This window comes from Furipterus horrens, unplaced genomic scaffold, assembly GCF_987537825.1.
Source record: "Furipterus horrens unplaced genomic scaffold, mFurHor1.1.pri manual_scaffold_1, whole genome shotgun sequence".
Lineage (NCBI taxonomy): Eukaryota > Metazoa > Chordata > Mammalia > Chiroptera > Furipteridae > Furipterus > Furipterus horrens.
Genome location: NW_028327171.1, coordinates 131758583 through 131777450, shown reverse-complemented (window position 1 = coordinate 131777450; position 18868 = coordinate 131758583). Strand labels below are relative to the sequence as shown.

At 38.7% G+C, this 18868-nt stretch overlaps 1 protein-coding gene and 1 pseudogene across 2 annotated transcripts in view; one reads left to right on the top strand and one right to left on the bottom strand.

The window, feature by feature from the left end:
- RAB3GAP1 (RAB3 GTPase activating protein catalytic subunit 1) overlaps positions 1 to 18868 on the bottom strand; it is a 124646-nt gene that overhangs the window by 94147 nt on the left and 11631 nt on the right. The window lies entirely within an intron of this gene.
- On the top strand, positions 5625 to 6197 carry LOC150021928 (dynactin subunit 6 pseudogene; annotated as a pseudogene).

Below are 18868 nucleotides of genomic sequence, written 5' to 3'. Positions count from 1 at the left end.
TACACTGGTAGAAATATTCTACAAAGCCCACAGATGTGGCCCCACCCCCTTCCAGTTTTATCCCCCACAGCTACCTTCCATCTACCCTGTGCTACAATTATGCCTAATGACTTGCGTTTCCCAAAGGTGTGCTATCCCCTTCACACCAGTACACAGGCTACTTATGCTGCTCTTCTCTACTTTATTTCTCTTAGCATATTTTTATTGATCCATTTTTCAAAAGTCAACCTAAATGCTAAGTCTTGTAGAAAAATCTGCTTTATCTCCAGGCAAGTTGGTGATTCTTTTGTAGTATCTTGTACAAATTTGTTCCTGGCAGCCCGTAGAGCTTGAAGTGTACTGGGAGTGGGCGTGACCTTGTAAGCCAGTAGGGCCTTCCTCTTAGCCTCGATCACGGGTTCCATTTCTTCCCAGTACGGGCTGCCAGGAACAAAGTCCAGAAGACCGCCCGCCACTGTGCCAACACCTATTGGCTAAACCTGTGCAGAAGCATTCAGGAAGCCGCCGATATAGGCAACGCACGAGGAATGTATGAGGGTATCAAGAAGGCAACAGGCCCAATCCCCTCCAAGATCGCCCCCCTTAAGTCCAAGACAGGTGAGGTCATCACTGACCAGGAACAGCAAATGCGGCGGTGGACCGAGCACTACCTCGAGCTGTACGCAACGAAGAACACCGTAACAGACACTGCTCTTAACGCCATCCCAGACCTACCAGTCATGGAGGAGCTAGACACCCCACCTACTGCGGCAGAGCTCGGCAAAGCCATCGACCGCCTCGCTTGTGGGAAAGCACCAGGAAGCGACGGAATCCCTCCAGAAATCCTAAAGAGCGGGAAACCAGTCCTGCTACAGCCGCTCCACCATCTACTCTGTCTCTGCTGGAAGGAGGGTTACATCCCCCAGGATATGAGAGACGCCAACATTATCACCATGTACAAGAACAAAGGAGACCGCAGCGACTGCAACAACTACCGGGGCATCTCTCTCCTCAGCGTCGTCGGCAAAGTATTCGCCCGGGTCGCTCTTGCCCGCCTGCAGACCCTTGCTTCCCGCGTCTACCCAGAGTCCCAGTGTGGCTTCAGAGCTGGCTGATCAACAGTGGACATGATCTTCTCCCTACGCCAGCTGCAGGAGAAGTGTCACGAGCAGCATAAACCACTCTACCTCGACTTTATTGACCTCACGAAGGCGTTTGATCTGGTCAGTCGAAGCGGACTCTTCAGCTTGCTACGGAAGATTGGCTGTCCACCACATCTGCTTGCTGTGGTCATGTCCTTTCACGACAACATGCACAGCACGGTGTCCTACAACGGCGCAACCTCCGAGGCCTTCCCAGTCAGCAGCGGAGTAAAGCAGGGCTGCGTCCTCGCGCCTACGCTGTTCGGAATCTTCTTCTCCATGCTCCTCCAATACGCCTTTAAGGACTGCAGCGAGGGTGTCTTCATTCACACCAGATCCGATGGCAAGCTCTACAACATGGCCCGTCTACGAGCCAAGACCAAAGTCAAAGAGGTGCTCATCCGTGAGATGCTCTTCGCCGACGACGCAGCTTTGACATCACACTCCGAAGAGGGACTCCAGCAGCTAGTCACTTGCCTTTCCCACGCATGCAAGGAGTTCGGACTAGCCATCAGCCTGACGAAGACGAATGTTATGGCTCAAGGCACGGGGACTCCCCCATGCATCACCATCGACGGATACACCCTGGAGGTTGTCAACGACTTCACTTACCTCGGGTCCACCATCTCGAGCTCTCTGTCAGTCGACTTGGAGGTCAACCGGAGAATCGCCAGGGCAGCCACAGTTATGGCCAGACTGAACCGGCGAGCGTGGAACAATTCCAGCCTCACTGAGAAAACCAGACTGCACATCTACCAAGCCTGCGTACTCAGCACTCTCCTCTATGGCAGCGAGACGTGGACCACCTACGCAAGGCACGAAAGGAAACTCAACAGCTTCCACATGAGGTGCCTGCGACGCGTCCTGCATGTCACCTGGCAGGATAAGGTTCCCAACACCGAGGTGCTGAAGCGAGCCAATATGAGCAGTTTGCATGCAGTTCTTAGCGAGAGACGCCTCAGGTGGCTCGGCCATGTCAAAAGAATGGATGCAGGCCGTATCCCCAAAGACCTCCTCTACGGCGAGCTAGCAGAAGGCAAGAGGATGAGAGGGCGCCCAAAACTGCGGTTCAAAGACATCTGCAAAAAGGACATGACACAATGCTCCATCAATCTCAACACATGGGAAGTTCAAGCAGACGACCGCCTAGCCTGGAGGCTCGCGGTCAGGCAAGGTACGTCACGTGCAGAGGCTGCGCGCAACGAGGAGGCGGTCCAGAAAAGATCGAGGCGGAAGCAGCGTCAACAGCAGCAACAACGGCCATCTGCCTTCACCTGTAACAAGTGTGGCAGGGATTGTCACTCCCGAGTCGGACTGCACAGCCATTCTCGGCAGTGCAGATAGACTCTCAAGAAGCTACGCCATCGTCTCTCGAGACGGACGGCTGCTGACGACGACGATCTTGTACAAATCATTAGTATGATACCTACTCTAATTATTTAATTATATTTGTGTTTCTCCATTAGTTTATAAAGAGCAAACACTGATGTATTCTTCTTTGCAGCCTACATACTTACTAGGTATCTCAGAGATTATCTTTTTTCAATATTTATAATAACCCCCGTATGTCCCAAAGTTGCTGGGAAATACCAGTATATTATCCAAATACCATTACATCTATTTGGATAACATAAACACTCTGATCTAATCTAACAACCTAAAACAGCACACAAGCCAATCCAAAAGGTATTCTGACTTGAACTGACATATGCACATCAGAGTCCTTATGTTGAGTTCTTGGTGAAATTTATTTCCTCACTGAACAGGTTAAACACAGATGGATAAACTCACTGCTTTCCTGGATAGACAGATTTTCTATAATACCTAAACATAAGACATCTTTAGGATTTACTGGTTTCCATAATCTAATTTCGCATCTTAAACAGCCTAGCAGGTAGAAATACAATCTTCCATTTAAAAAATAGAAATTTAACAATGTATTGTTTAACAACTTAATTAAAATTTTTTATTCTACTGACAAAAGCAACACATTTTGTAAAGGAGAAAAATAGAGTAAAGCATTAAAACGAGTACAATTTTTTTCCATTTCTTTTTTCTGAGGACCATAGAGCTGAGATTCCCAACCTAATTAAGACTTTAAAATCACCTAAAGGCTTAAAGAATGTACTGATAACTAGGCTCCACAACAGATTAATTAAGTAAGAATCTCTAAAGTTGACCTACACACCATAATTTTCCAAAAGCTCCCCACAGATTCTGATGTGAAGCCAGGGTAGACAACCATTTCATATAGAGCTAAAAACTAAAAACTTTCATCCACTGGTAGAAAAAAATTCCTTTGACTGTTTGCAGTAGTGACATACAAATATTAAAAAGCCATACATGCTGGGAAAGCTGGATATCCACAGGCAAAAAAAATGAAGTTGGAACCTTTCCTTACACTAAACATGAAAATTAACTCAAAATGGATCGTGGATCTAAATGGAAGAGCAAAAAATATAGATACCTCAAGAAAGTGAAAAGACAAACCACAATGATACATGCTACAACATGGAGAATGGGAGAAAATATCTGCAAATTATATCCTCATATATCTCAAAAGGGACTTACATTCAGAACATATAAAGAACTCTTACAAGTGAATAATAGAAAATAATAATCCAATATTAAAATGCGAAAATGATCTGAATAGATCTAAAGAAGATACACAAATGGCCAATAAGAACATAAAAAAGATGTTCAACATCAACCTTTAGGAAAATGTAAATCAAAAAGCCACAATGAGATATCACTTCAGATCCACTAGGAGGATTATAATCAAAAAGATAATAACAAGTACAGTATTCCCTCACCGCGGGTATTATGTTCTAGATCCTGCCACAATAGGAGAAAATCCTCTAAGTAGGAACCTTACATTTTATATATTTTTTATATATATATTTTAAGGCTTTATAAACCCTTCCCACATACTTATAAACCGTTCCCAGTCCCTTATTAACCTTTCCCACTCCCTTATTAACCTTTTCCACACTTTTATAAAAACTACTTATGTTCTTAAACATATTCTACACTCTTAAACCTATGTAACTTTAACATACATATACAATACCGCAAAATCCCATGACATAGCAAAAAATGCGCGATAAATTATTAAATATAATATTTTTAAAAATCCCATGATACAGTGAGGCCGTAATAAGTGAACCGCGATATAGAGAGGGACTACTGTATTGGTAAAGTTCTGGAGAGATCACGACACTTATATATGGCTGATAGAAATGTAAAATGGTGCAGCCACTTTGGAAGAGTCCAGCAGTTCCTCCAAAGGTTAAAAATAAAATTACCTTATGACCCTGCAATTACACTCCTAAGTATACATCCAAAAGAAATGAAAATACATCCACACAAAAATTATCCATACATGAATGTTCATACCAGCATTATTCATAATAGTCAAAAAGTAGAAATAATACAAATATCAACAACTGAAAGCAAAAAGAAAATGTAATAAATCCATATAATGGGATATTATATAGCAATGAAAAGAAATGAAGTACTAATAAATGCTACATATGAAACAATCTCGAAAACTTTACACTAATTGAAAAAAGCCAATTACAAAAGGCCACATATTTATCATTCCATTTATACAAAATGTCCACAGCCAAATCTATAGAGATAGAAAGTAGATTAGTTATTGCCTAGGGATTGGAGATAAAAAGAAGACTGCTAACAGATATGAGGTTTCTTTTGGAGGTGATAAAAATGTTCTAAAATTGTGCTAAAGGGTTGTACAATTCCGTCAATATACCATATTAAAAACAATTGAGTCATACAACTTAAACTGGTGAATTGAACAGTATATCAATTTACATCTCAATAAAAAATTCAGCCTGAGAAGACTCTACTTTAATCACAATACTTGCATCTATCTATTCTGTCTGAAAAGATATCCCAGTCAGTTTCAACTCTGAATGCACAGGGATCTTTAGAAATTAAGAAGATAAGATACTCACTGGGCATTTCATCTATTTCTGGAATTAAACAAACTAGTGTTTCTCTAGTCACAAGTGACTCAAACTGTAATATCCAAGTTTTCCCAAAACAAAACAAATATGCATGTGTACCGGTGAAGTAGCATGCAGATAAAAACCCCATAGAACTCAATTCTAACAGATACCTAGTCTCCTGATGGCCACAAAAAGTAACCCCAAAAGAGAGAAAAAATGTGAAAAAAATATATTTAATCTAGAAGGCTGACATTGTTCTCTCTCCAACCATTTTGTTACAAAGGAGATTTGCTACATTTGAAGAGCTTTTGTTTGCTGTGAAATGAATATGATATGGAATATGGTCTGTAACATTAATGTTTGTTTCATGGTAAATTTTCCAGTTCAGTATATTTATTATGCAGTCACAGATACAGGTATTTGTCATGACAACTTAAAATTAATTTTTTAAAAAACTACTTCTAATAGAGATCATCGCTCTACCCAGCCGCTTTTGTAGATCTTGGCTCCCATTGGAGACCTGGGCCAAACCATGGTGCAGAAGACTCAAAAGAGTGTAAAGATTGCTCCTGGAACAGTTGTGTGTGTAGAAAGTGAAATCAGGGGTGATGTAACTATAGGACCTCAAACAGTGTTCCACCCTAAAGCATGAAACATTGCAGAGGCCAGACCAATAGTGATTGGTGAAGGTAACCTAATAGAACAGGTGCTGATCATAAATGTTCACCCTGATAATATCTCTCCTGACACTGAAGATCCAGCACCCAAACCTATAATCATTGGCACCAATAATATGTTTGAAGTTGGCTGTTTCTTCCAAGCCATAAAAATAGAAAATAATAATGTTACTGAATCAAAAGCATATGTGTAGGCAGATATATAATATCTGACAAGTGGTTGCATTATTCGGGCTAGTTGCAACCTAAATACATTTGAAGTCATCCCTGAGAATACAGTGATCTATGGTATGGACTGTCTTCGTCGGGTGCAGACTAAGCGACCACAGCCCTAGAAACTACAGCTGGATTTCCTGATGGAAATCTTGCCAAACTACCACCCCTTAAAGAAGACTATGAAAGGAAGCTCAACCCCAGTTAAGATCTAAGAATCAGCTATGACATCAAGATAACATTTTATCTTTGACCGCTGTCTTTTGAAAGGGCCACCGTGTTTATGCCCACTTCGCAGGTCACAGCATAATACAAGTTGACTTTATTTAGTAAAACTGAGTTAGAAAGGAAAGTGATAGATTTTCATTGTAACTGTCCTCTATAATTTATATAAAATGTATTATTTTTCTCTATCCTTGTTCCTTTTCTGATCATTTAGAGATTTAGTTTTATTATGTGAAATGTTGGCCACAAATTTTAGTTACGCAAAAGACTACCTGTGATAAGAAAGGGCATATTGTTATGTATTTATATTCTGCCATATTCTAAACTAAATAAAAATGTTAATAGCAGGACTTTTAGTGAGCATATTTTAATCAATGTTTCTACTTACATTAGTTTTCCCCAAAATAACTTTTAATTTCTATTTTGTTCTAGCTGTATTAAAGCTAATGTGTTAGGCTTTTCCTTTGGTGGGTTTGTAGCTTTTTAAAATTTCAAGTGAAATTTTAGCAGCTATTAAATTAATTCATTTGCCTCCCCCCACCCCTAACAAAATAACCCTATATCATAAAAAAAAAAAAAAAAAAAAAAAAAATCCAACCATCTATGTATCTTCCACTCTTTTTGGGTACCCTAGTTAGCCCTCAGCCTGGATCAGGATCATTCCCCCTAAAAATACAGAAGGAAAAAAGGGGGATGATATTAGAACTCAGTCTAGAAGCTTTTTGGCATGCAACTGTGACTTTAGTCCAGGCGTGTAGGGAAACGCTCCTCATGGTTTAGGGAATTGTAGCCCCGGTCTGAGCAGGACTGCCGCGGCATTCCGGCTGTGCTTGTCTTTAAGTCTCAACATAAGGCTGTGTGTGGAACATAACCGAAGGTCACTCAGAGGGTTGCCATGGGAATTGGATTTAAAGAATGCTTATTATGCTTTAGAACTTGCTCTGCTTTCTTTATCATTAATGTAACATAAACAACCTCTAGCAAGGAATGTATGAAACATTGCACCTACTGCCAGTGTGGCATCAAGATGTTTGATAGACCCTGACACAGACTGATCACTGTACCCTCTATACTAGTATATGTAATCTGTTACTGTCAACTGTAATCCTAATGCCTCCAAGCTATTGATGACTCATGAATTTTGACCTTGTATCTCTGGAGTGTAACCTCCTCAATAAAAGGCATGAGAGATGAAGGTTTAGTTGCTATTCTCCCCTAGAGAGAGCAGCCACCTTCCTTCCCCCAGACATAATAAAATGACCTGGGTAAATTTGTTCCGCTGTGGTCAGGAAGCCTCTGCTGGACATGGTTTCCAATCAAGCCTACGGTGTTGGGAGGCATCTCCGCCTCACAGGGGGCTATTAAAACAACCTAAAAAGGAAACTCGGACACACAAGTGAACTTGAGACTAGTCCCTATTGAACAATAAAGAAACACAATTCATCCAGAGAACATTGAACTACCTAAGAACTATCACAGCAAGAGTTTCTAGAAAAAGAGGAGACAGACAACTACAAGTGGACCATGACAAATATAATAAATTAATCCTCAGGAAAGAGAACTAGCCCAGTAGATTCCAGGAGTCAGAAGACACATTGGTTGACACAAGTAAGGCTTCTTTAAAGGCAACAAGTACTCTTCAGCAACACCTAGGACACTCAACTGCATTAGGAGATTGGGCCTACCTTGGCAGACACAATTGACACATCTTTCTGAGTCAGCCGGGCTTGCAACTTAAGCACAAAGTGTTTCATTGTTTTATCTAACCTCCTCATCTGTATAGGTGACCTTCTCATTTGTTTATATATGCACTACATATATGTATAGCCACCAAGAATTTTAATTAATCCAAGAATTTAAAAAATATTTTTAAGTATATTTTATTATGTTAGAGTAGTCCCAAATTTTTTCCCCTTTGCTCCCCTCTGCCCAGTACCCCTCGTCCCTCCAGCAATCCCACCCCCCTTAGTTCATGTCCATGGGGGGTACATATAAGTTCTTTGGCTCCACCTTATCCTATATTATTCTTAACTTCCCCCTATTTTATACCTACCAATTATGTTTCTTAATCCCCACACCATTACCCCATTTCTCCCCCTTCCCCTCCCAGCTGAAAACCCTCCAAATGATCCTTTTACCTATGATTCTGTTCCTATTCTGGTTTACTTAGTTGGATTTTGTTTTTATTTTTTAGATTAAGTTGTTGATAGTTTTGAGTTTGTTGTCATTTAATGTTCATAATTTTGATCTTCTTTCACTTAAATCCCTTTGACATTTCATATACAGTATTCCCTCACTTATCACGGGTATTATGTTCTAGACCCCTCGCGTGATAGGTGAAAATCCGTGAAGAAACCTTACATTTATTTTAGTATTTATATATATTTTAAGGCTTGATAAACCCTTCCCGCACACTTATAAACTGTTCCCAGATCCTTATTAACCTTTCCCACTCCCTTATTAACCTTTTCCATGCTTTTATAAACACTACTTATGTTATTAAACATATTCTACACTCTTAAACCTATGTAACTTTAACAACATACGTATACAGTACCGCAAAATCCCGCGATATAGTGAAAAATCTGTGATAAATATAATATTTTTTTAAATCCCACGATAGAGGCCACGGTAAGTGAATTGCGATATAGAGAGGGACAACTGTAATAATGACTTGGTGATGATGAACTCCTTTAGCTTTACCTTTCTAGGAAGCACTTCATCTGCCCTTCCATTCTAAATGATAGCTTTGCTGGATAGAGTAATCTTGGTTGTAGGTCCTTGCTTTCCATCACCTTGAATACTTCTTGCCAGTCCCTTCTTGCCTGCAAAGTTTCCCCTAAGAAATCAGCTGATAGTCTTACAGGCACCCCTTTGTAAGTAAGTCTCTGCTTTTCTCTTACTGCTTTTAAGATTTTCTCTTTATCTTGAACCTTTGGCATTTTAATTATGATGTGTCTTGGTTCAGTCCTCTTTGGGTCTAGCTTGTTTGGGACTCTATGCATCCTGGAGTTTTATGTCTATTTCCTTTGCCAAATTTTGGAAGTCTTCCTTCATTGTTTTTTCACATAAGCTTTCAATTTCTTGCTCTTCCTCTTCTCCTTCTGGCACCCCTATGATTCGGATGTTGGTATGTTTAAAGTTGTCCCAGAGGTTTCTAAGCCTCTCCTCATTTTTTTAAATTCTTGTTTCCTCATTCTATACTGGTTGACTGTTTTTTTTTCTTCCTTATGTTCCAAATCATTCATTTGAACCCTGGTTTCCTTCCCTTCACCATTGGTTTTGTGTGGATTTTCACTCATTTCATTTAGCATAGCCTTCACTTCTTCCCTGATGCGTTTGTCATACTTAAGCATTTCTGTCAAGCCTGTGAGCATCTTTATCACCAGTGTTTTGAACTCTTCATCTGTTAGGTTGGTTATCTCCTCGTCGCTTAGTTCTCCCACTGGAACCTTGATCCATTCCCTCTTTGGGGCCATACCTCTCTGTCTCCTCATCTTGACAGGCTCCTGTGTTTGTTTGCCTCTGTGTCTTAGGTAGAGCTGTCGCTCCTGTTACATTGTAAGGAGTGGAGCTTTAGGTATTCGTCAGTACAGGGTGACCCATCTCACCACGTTGTGGCACTGTATGTGGGGGAGGGGCCAGAGAGGGAACAATGCCACTTGCTCAGCACTCATCCCTTTTCCAGGCACTTATCCCATTTCTATATGGGACAAGTGCCTGTGTAGTTGTTGCCCTGGCCGTCATTTCTAGACTGGGTGGGTCTGTGGATGCTCTAGGACCATGGGGGCCTTTAAACAAGTCGACACTACTGAGAGACCGGCACTTTCTTCCTCCACCCCAACCCCCCTGGTTTGCCCAGTCAGAATCAATGAAGCTTTATTTTCCCCAACACTGGGACTGTGAGCTATGCAGGCTGGTCTGGTGCTGGGAGCGCTCTTCAGGTGTCCCTCCCTACTTTTTGAAATGTGTGACTGCACTTTCCGCAGGCCTGCTGCTGCCACCACCATACCAAGTCCTCTCCGCCCAGGCTCCATCCCTCCTACCTGTCTGGATGAGAATTTCTTCTTTATATCTTTGTTTGTTGGAACTCCATACAGCTCCGTTTTCTGGAACTTCTGGTTGTCTCTAGTTTTGAGGTAGTTGTATCCCTTCTTAGTTGTGGAGGGACATGCAGTGTGTCTGTCTAGGCCTCTATCTTGGCCAGAAGTGAAATTCTACCACAAATACGTTAAGTAAAAGTGGACTATACGATTACCCACCTTTCAGAACAAAAGCTAACATCTAATGAGTATCCAAGCCAAATAATTCACATGTAATTATGTATTTATATGTGTATATACATAAAATCTTGTAACATTTATGGATGAGAAAAGGTTCAGAGATTTAAAAACTTGGCCAAGGTTACCATATCAATAAGTGGTAAAGCTGGAATTTGATCCACCACGGCCCTGTTCTTTCCACTAGAGGTTAAGACAGATACACATATATACACACATGAATGCATGTATACACACATATGTTAACAAATACATTATATCTGTATAAATTCAATAGTATGTATGAGAACAAGATAAGCAGAGAGAACAACACAGAGGTCAGAACTTAAAGATATGGTTGGTTAAATGCCAGCTCAGTGAGTCAGACATAGATTCACATTCAGAAAATCAAATTCCAGTTGGCTTTTAGGTAAGAAGAAACAGACAAGTCTGGGCAAGAAACTGGATGTCAAATTCAGGGAACAAATGGCCCAATTCAGCTGAAGTTTCCTATAGGGCAGCAATTTTCAACTGTTGTGCCACAAGAGGCACACTGGCGTGCTGCAAGGATTTTGCAATATATGACTATTAAAGTCAGGGGCACTGACCTCTTTTCCCTTAGACTGTCAAGTAAAAAACTGACTACAGCCAACACAATAGCCATCCAATGTGAATGAATCATAATTATACCTACTTTTTTTTGTTAGATTGGCAAAAATAATTTTTTGGTGTGCCACAGAATTTTAATAATTAGTTTATGTGTGCCATGACATAAAAAATGGCTGGAAATTGCTGTTATAGGAGAGGAAAGAAAAACAGGTGGAGAAAGTAGAGACCTGGCATAGATGCCTATGAATTTAGACTTTACCCTGTAGGCAGTAGTGAGCAATTGAAGGCTCTGTGCAGGCTTTTAACATCGTGACAAGATCAGTTTAGGAAAATTCTTCAGGAAGAAAAGAAGAGATGAGAAAGAGTTAAGATAGAGAAGATGAAAGTAGCAAGAAGTGAGCAAAAAGGGCATGCCCAGTGATTATATTGGGAAGACTATATCTCAGGGCAGATCTCTTGGGTTCACAGAGTACCTCTATTATTAGCGAAGTAATCTTGGTAAAGTTACTTCCCTGTCTGTGCCTCAATTTTCATCTATAAAATGGGAATAATACCAGCATTTATTTCTTAGAACTGTTTTTGAAGGTTAAATGATATAAAAACAGCGCTTAGTAAGTGTCTAAGCACTCAGCAAGTGTTTAGCCATTGTATTATCAAAAATTCATTGAAAATTAAACCATGGCTGTGATATCATCAAAGATATTCAAGTTGCAGGCAAGTAGAATGTCAAGTGCCTTGCAACTGGATGTCCTCCCAATAAGACAATCTTACAGATCTAGAGACTTGTTTGTGGGTTATGTTACATAAATTAACATGTATTTTCTGTTTTCAAAGGACATAAGCCTATGACCGCATTACCTGAGTGATTGTCTGTACACATAAGCCTCACTTAATCCTCTCTGCAGCGCTGCCTCCTGAGACTCAACGGTTTGGCTGATCTAAATGGCTGGGTTGGTGAAGAATGGGGTGGTCTGTGGGCTTCACTTTAAACCTGCTTTCTCTCTTCTATCCTAATGGCTTGGACAGAAAGACCCCAGAGGTCTGAGAGGGGGGAAACCTAAACTATTTCCCTCAGCCCAAACTAAGTATGGTGGGCAAAAGGGTTTTGGACAGGTGAGATGTGCCTAGCACACCTTCCTCCAAAGAAGTCCCTTTTTCCTAATGTGGGACACTGAAAAATTAATCCCTGCCTTTTGTCATCTAGTGGTTATGGATTGAATGATGTCTTTTAACCCTTTTCACCAAATCTGTTGCCCCCAGAACACAACAAGGATGCCAGCCTGTTAAATCAAGCACGCCGTTGTCCGGGGACAGCCAACTGACCTGGAGTCTGCACGATCCTTCCCCATGTGGGAAGGCCACCCTCCCCTCCACACCCCCACTATTAGGGTTTTCTGGACCCAAGGGTAGGTAGGACGATGACCATGTCCAGCTTTAAGCAGCTAGAGGAGCTTGAGACCTTCGCCCATTGTCCTTTACAAAATGACAAAGGGTCTTAATATCTGAGAGGGAGGGATAGTTATTTTTCACGAACCATGGGTATGGACTTCGGGGGGGGGGGTTGCTGGGGGAGGGAGATGCTGCGGGGAGGGGAGTAAAGGGGAGAAAATTGGAACTATTGTAACAATATAATCAATAAAATACATTAAAAAAAATTCAGAGGTAATGTAAAAAGGTCTAAATTACCATAGGAGTTGTCCCCTTACACAAATACTTAAGACTCTAAATCACTTAATGTCATCCAAGATGGTATTCAGTGTCATGGGTAGGATGACTCGGTCTAATAAAAACAATGGCCACAAATATGGAGAACAGGAGGACAGTGGGTTCTGTTTTAGATTTAGAGCAACAACTAGAGACTAATGGTCAATTAGGACAACGTACAACCTAAAACAGCAATTGTGGGAATCTGAGACTAATTGCAAAAATATCTGCAGACCTGTAAAATAGCTGAAAGGAAAGAAGAAAATGAGGAATGTGAAACCTTGAGTAGTTGCTAGAACCAAAAAACCATGAACTTGGAAAAAAGTTTCCATGAGCTACACCTTTTTCATTAGTTGCATATTTTCCTGCCATTTGGTAAAACTTGGAGATAAAAACATTCACAATTTAAATCTAAATGAATTTAACTTAATCCTTGAGTTCTAAATGTTAAAAGAAAATACATTTAGAAGAACTAATAAATATCAAAAAATAGAGAAGCATAAGTATATAATCTTAGGGTCATGAAACTCTTTGTATATGAAATTTGTAAGTCATAAAGGGTGAGATCACTTAAAAATATAAACCCTTCTTAACTTACTCCATATACAAAAATTACCTCAAAAAGTATCAAAATTCTAAACATAAATCTTTTAGAAGAAAATACAGGGTAAAGTTTCATGACATTGGACTTGACAATGATTTCTTAGACATGACACCAAAAGCGCAGTTGATAAAAGAAAAGAAAAAAAAAAAAAAAAAAGACTTGCTTTCATTAAAACAAAAAAACTTGTACATCAAAGGATACTGTCTACAGAGTGAAAAGACAACCCACAGGATGGGAGAAAATATTTCCAAATCATATAACAGATAAGAGATTAATATCCAGAATACTTAAAGAACTCTTACAACTTAAAATTTAAAAAAAGAGCAAAATGATCTCCCAAGCAGATATACAAAATGTCAAGCAGAACAAGAAAATACGCTCAACCTCACTAATCATTATGGAAATCTAAATCAAAACCACAACAAGATAACATTTCACACCCATTAGGATGGCTTCTATAAAAAAAAAAAAAAAAAAAAAAAAAAAGACAACCAAAAAGAAAACAGAAAATAAATGTTGGTATAGGTGGGGAGAAATTGGAATCCTGTGCATTGCTGGTGGAAATATAAAACGGTGCAGCTGCTGTCAAAAAGAATATGGTGGTTCCTCAAAAACTTATGATTCAGAAATCCCACTTCTGAGTACATAGCCAAAAGGTCTGAAAGCAGAGACCCAAACAGATATTTGTATACTCATGTTCATAGCAGCATTCTTTGCAATAGCCAAAAGGTAGAAGCAATCCAAGTATCCATTGACAAATACAAGGATTAACAAAATATGGTATATACACACAGTGGAATATTACTCAGTAAAAAAGGAATGAAATTTTGACACAAGCCATAGAATGCATGAACCTTGAAGATATTATGCTAAGTGAAACAAGCTAGACACCAAAAGATAAATATTATATGATTTCTCTTATATGAGGTTGCTATTGTCTAATTGGTATAGTTTCAGTTTGGAAGCTAAAGAAGTTCTGGATATAGATTGTGGTAATTACTGCACAATGTGAATGCACTTAATACCACTGAACTGTACATTTAAACAATGGTGAAAAGGATACATTTTTAGTTACAATTTTTATTATGCATTTCAGTGAAATATATATATAAACTTTGTAAGAGAGGAGACATTCAGATTTTTAAAAATTGACACACTGAGGAAATTATTTGCAACAAAACATAAAATCCCATCTATAATTCAGTAAGACAAGACAGCAGAAAATTGGTCAGTTTATACAACAAGCAATCAAAAGGGAAACTCTAGTGTCTAACATGAAGTAGGAGTCAATCTAACCAGTGTTCATGAAAATATAAATAAAAATTAAATAGTTTTAGTCTCTCATATTGACGAAAATAGTGTTGGAGGAGTGAGGAAGTGGGTGTTTTCATATGCCATGTGTGAAAAGAAAATAAGTACATTCAATCATCTTGGTGGAAAATAAGGCCCTATTGAAAATAAAAATCACACCTCCTTTGGCCTGGTAATTCTACTTTTAGGAATCTGTTGCAGAAATATTCACACAAGTATGGAAATGTATGTACAATAATGCTTACTAACCCAGTACTATAAATGCAAAGTATAAACTAAATATCCTTCATACTAATATGCATAAACACATTATGACAGTCATACATTCAATGGACTACAATGCAAGCATTAAATAATTAGATGCCTATGACCCAGCATGGAAAAAAACAACAAAATATAAAGTAAAAAAAAAAAAAAGGCAGCTGACAAATCATCCTTTTTGTTTTATTTTGTTTTAGATTTCTTAGGTGTCAAGTTTTATTTATAGAAATTCAGTTCAGGAATAGATAAGTTGAGTGAAGTCACATTTGAGATACTCAGAACAACATGAGTGTGATGTAAACTGAACATTTAAGTAGCATGTCATATGAGTACAAAACTTACCAAAAGTGTTTAAAACAATGTTCATTTAACAAATGACAAATCATCCTTTTTAAAAATATGTACGTATCTTTTTTTAAAATGGTGTAACATGCACACATGGAACAGAACTGGTAAAAGTTGCTGGTTTAGCTCTGGCTGGGTGGCTCAGTTGGTTGCAGGTTAGATTCCCAGGCAGGGCACATAACTAGGTTGTATTGGGAGGCAAATGATCAATGTTTCTCTCTCTCCCTCTCAAATCAATAAACATATCCTTGGGTGAGAATTGAAAAAAAAAATTTTTTAAGTTGTTAGTTCTGTAAAGTAGATGGTTGGAAGAGAAATGATGGGAAAGGAACTATCACATTTTTAATATATACATTTGATTTGGTTAAATTATTCTGTAATTAAAGTTTTTTTAATTTTTAATGAAAGGACTTGGGGCTCAAAAACAAAATGGAAATAGAGGAAACAATTTCGTGTTAACTAACTCCATAGGACAACCTTCTAGGCCATATGACAAATATCTTGTGACCAAATATTCCTCCATACAGTTTTAAAACGTTTACTTACTTTTATTACATTTTTCCAAAATTCCACAAGCATTCTTTTAAGAGCATTAAAAACTTGAGGACTAAATGATGTAAAGGAATTCAGGCTAGGAGCCCAAAAGCAGTTTCTAAGAATAACTTTAATCACTGCTAGGATAAGAAACTCTGCTAAGAAGAATAACAATTTTGACTTCATTTTTACTTTTTGTTTAACATTTTAATAAAATATGAAACCAAAATAATTTTATAAGGTCAAGTAATTATCATCCATTCAAATTTTAAAAAAAAATTAATAAAACACTACCTAACTAAGCGGGATTAGTCTCTTATTTTGGAGATGGGGTAGAAAAAGGAAAAAAAAGGAAAGAATTAGGTAATTTCAGAGCATTCAATACTAAAGGGTAAACCTGGCTGGCAAAACTTGAGTCTCTGAGTTGCAAGGGCCAGGATACCAAAAAATGGTCAAAGGCTAAAGAGGGAGAAGGATAATAAGAACAAATTTCACTGATTTAAAAATTATTAGTCCTGTGAAAGTAACCTACACTTTCCACACAGCCCTGTTATCCTCATCATACTAACTGTATCGATTTCATGTTCAAGGAACCTTTTGCATATATATTCCACCAAAACATGTTCATTTTTAAAATAAACGTATACAAAATAAAAATTTAAATAGTAGTTTTTATTTAATCTTTTTTGAGTTGCAAGCTCTTTTAAGTATGTGATGAAAGCTTTGGACAGTCTCCCAAGAAAGTCATGCATACTCACATTAAAAATTAAGCACATATATAATTTTAAAAGACCCAAGACTCTTGGTTAAGAACTCCTATTAAATATGATGGTGAATTCGTTCTGTCCTCAAAGAGCTATTTATCCTTTAAAATGATTTAATTCTAGAACATGATAAAACCTAACTTCCACTATAATTTCCTTAAATAACTGAGCTCAGAGATCTAACTTGGGATTAACTGCCTAAACAACTCTAAGTCATCAGTTGTACATTTCGCAGAGAAAGGAACACAAGAATATTGATAGCTGAGAGCAGGAAAACAGTGACTATGAAGTAAAGAGGTAAAGGATTTAACAATCTGGAAGTGAGGGAAGGCAGAGAGAAAAGGTTGTTTTAATAAATAGAAAGTAGGGGAACAGTTCCTGGTGCATAGTAGTAACTATATAAATGTATGAATAAAAGATAAGTAAATAAAATAAATGACCAAAAGTGAGTACTTGAAAACAGGAGACTTTTATAACACACTTCCAGAAACAGGGAGAAAAATTTAATATTTGTGTACTACCCTGAAAATATATTTTAAACATTTCTCCTGTATGGAAAAGTGCAATCAAAATTCTAACCAGCCATTTTTACAAATTTTTAGAAAATGATTCATCCATTAGACTTGCAATTGCAATATATAAAAAATTCATTTTAAGGGAAAATTCAAGTTAGTAACCCCAAATTAAAGAAGAAAAAAGGAAAAATAATTAGTAAGTCAAGGGAGGAAACAAACAAAATAAAACCAAAATGTAAAGAAAAGGGTTAATTACAAACTAAATGCAGGAAAATTAATCTAGCTGACTTACTTTAAAATGTACCAGACTATCCAGAAAAAAAAAACTTGATACTTTTAGTAAAATGCTTTAAAAAAACAGCACATCATATTTTAACCAAATTGCAACAACTAAATGTGTATACTGTATTTCTTATGCAAAAGGAACACAACAAATTCAGGGGGTAAATCAAGTATTCTGGGGGGTCAAACAGCAAACATTTATTGAGATAGCTTCTGGTCAAGATGGAGGCATAGTTAGACACGCTTCACCTCCTCACACAACCACAGAAAGAATTACAACTATTTTTCAAAACAAATAACAGCCAGAACTGTCAAAAAATTGTACTGTATGGAAATCCAACATCAAAGATTTAAAGAAGTCACATTCACCCAGAGGGGTAGGAGAGGCGAGGAGGGTGGACAGGCACAGAGATGGGAAGAGGTGGCCGCTGCACGGGCAGCCCCGCACTCACGTGTGGTAGATGAAAATCAGGAGGGATACCCTGGGAACGAGCAATCCCAGCCCCAGGCCAGACTGCACAGCCCAGGCTTCCAGTGCTGGGTAGATAAATCCCCATAACTTCTAACTGTAAAAACCAGTGGCAATTGGGGTGATGAAAGAAGCTGCCTGATTTTCAGAAGAGTTCTTTAAAGGGCCCTTGTGAACTTAGAAGGTATGCAAGCCCACCCACTCTGGGATTCACTACCAGGGCAACAGCTGGAAGGGTGCCAGTTGCATATAGGGAGTGGGTGAAGTGACTGGAAACAGGGCGAATACCAGACAAACCTACAGAAGCTAGGTAACGGCACTGTTCCCTCTCTGAGCCCTACTCACAAACAGAGCCACAAAGCAGTGAAGTAGGTAACCGGGCCCTGGTGATTACCTAAGGCTCCGCCCCAGACATTTACAGGTGCCTTTCACAGGGAGTCAAAGCAGTTCTACCTAATACGCACAAACAAACACAGGGAGGCTGCCGAATTGAGGAGACAAAGAAATATAGCCCAAATGAAGAAAAAGAACAAATCCCCAGAACAAGAGCTAAATGAAATAGAGATAGCCAACCTATCAGATGCAGAGTTCAAAACACTGGTGGTCAGGATGTCAGAGAACTCATTGAGGACCGCAAAAACACAGGGGAAACAATGAAGGTTACACTAAGTGAAATAAAGAAAAATCTACAGGGAACCAAAAGTGGAGAGGAGGAAGCCGAGAATCAAATCAACAATTTGGAACACAAGGAAGGAAAAAGCATTCAATCATAACAGCAGGAAGAAAAAAGAATTCAAAAAAAACAATGAGAGGCTTAGGAACCTCTTTAAATGTACCAACACCTGAATCATAGAGATGCCAGAAGGAAAAAAGGAAGAACAAGAAATTGAGAACTTATTTGAAAAAATAATGATAGAAAACTTCCCTAATTTGGTGAAGAAAAGAGACATACAAGTTCAGGAAGCACAGAGAGTCCCAAACAAGTTGGACCCAAAGAGGATGAC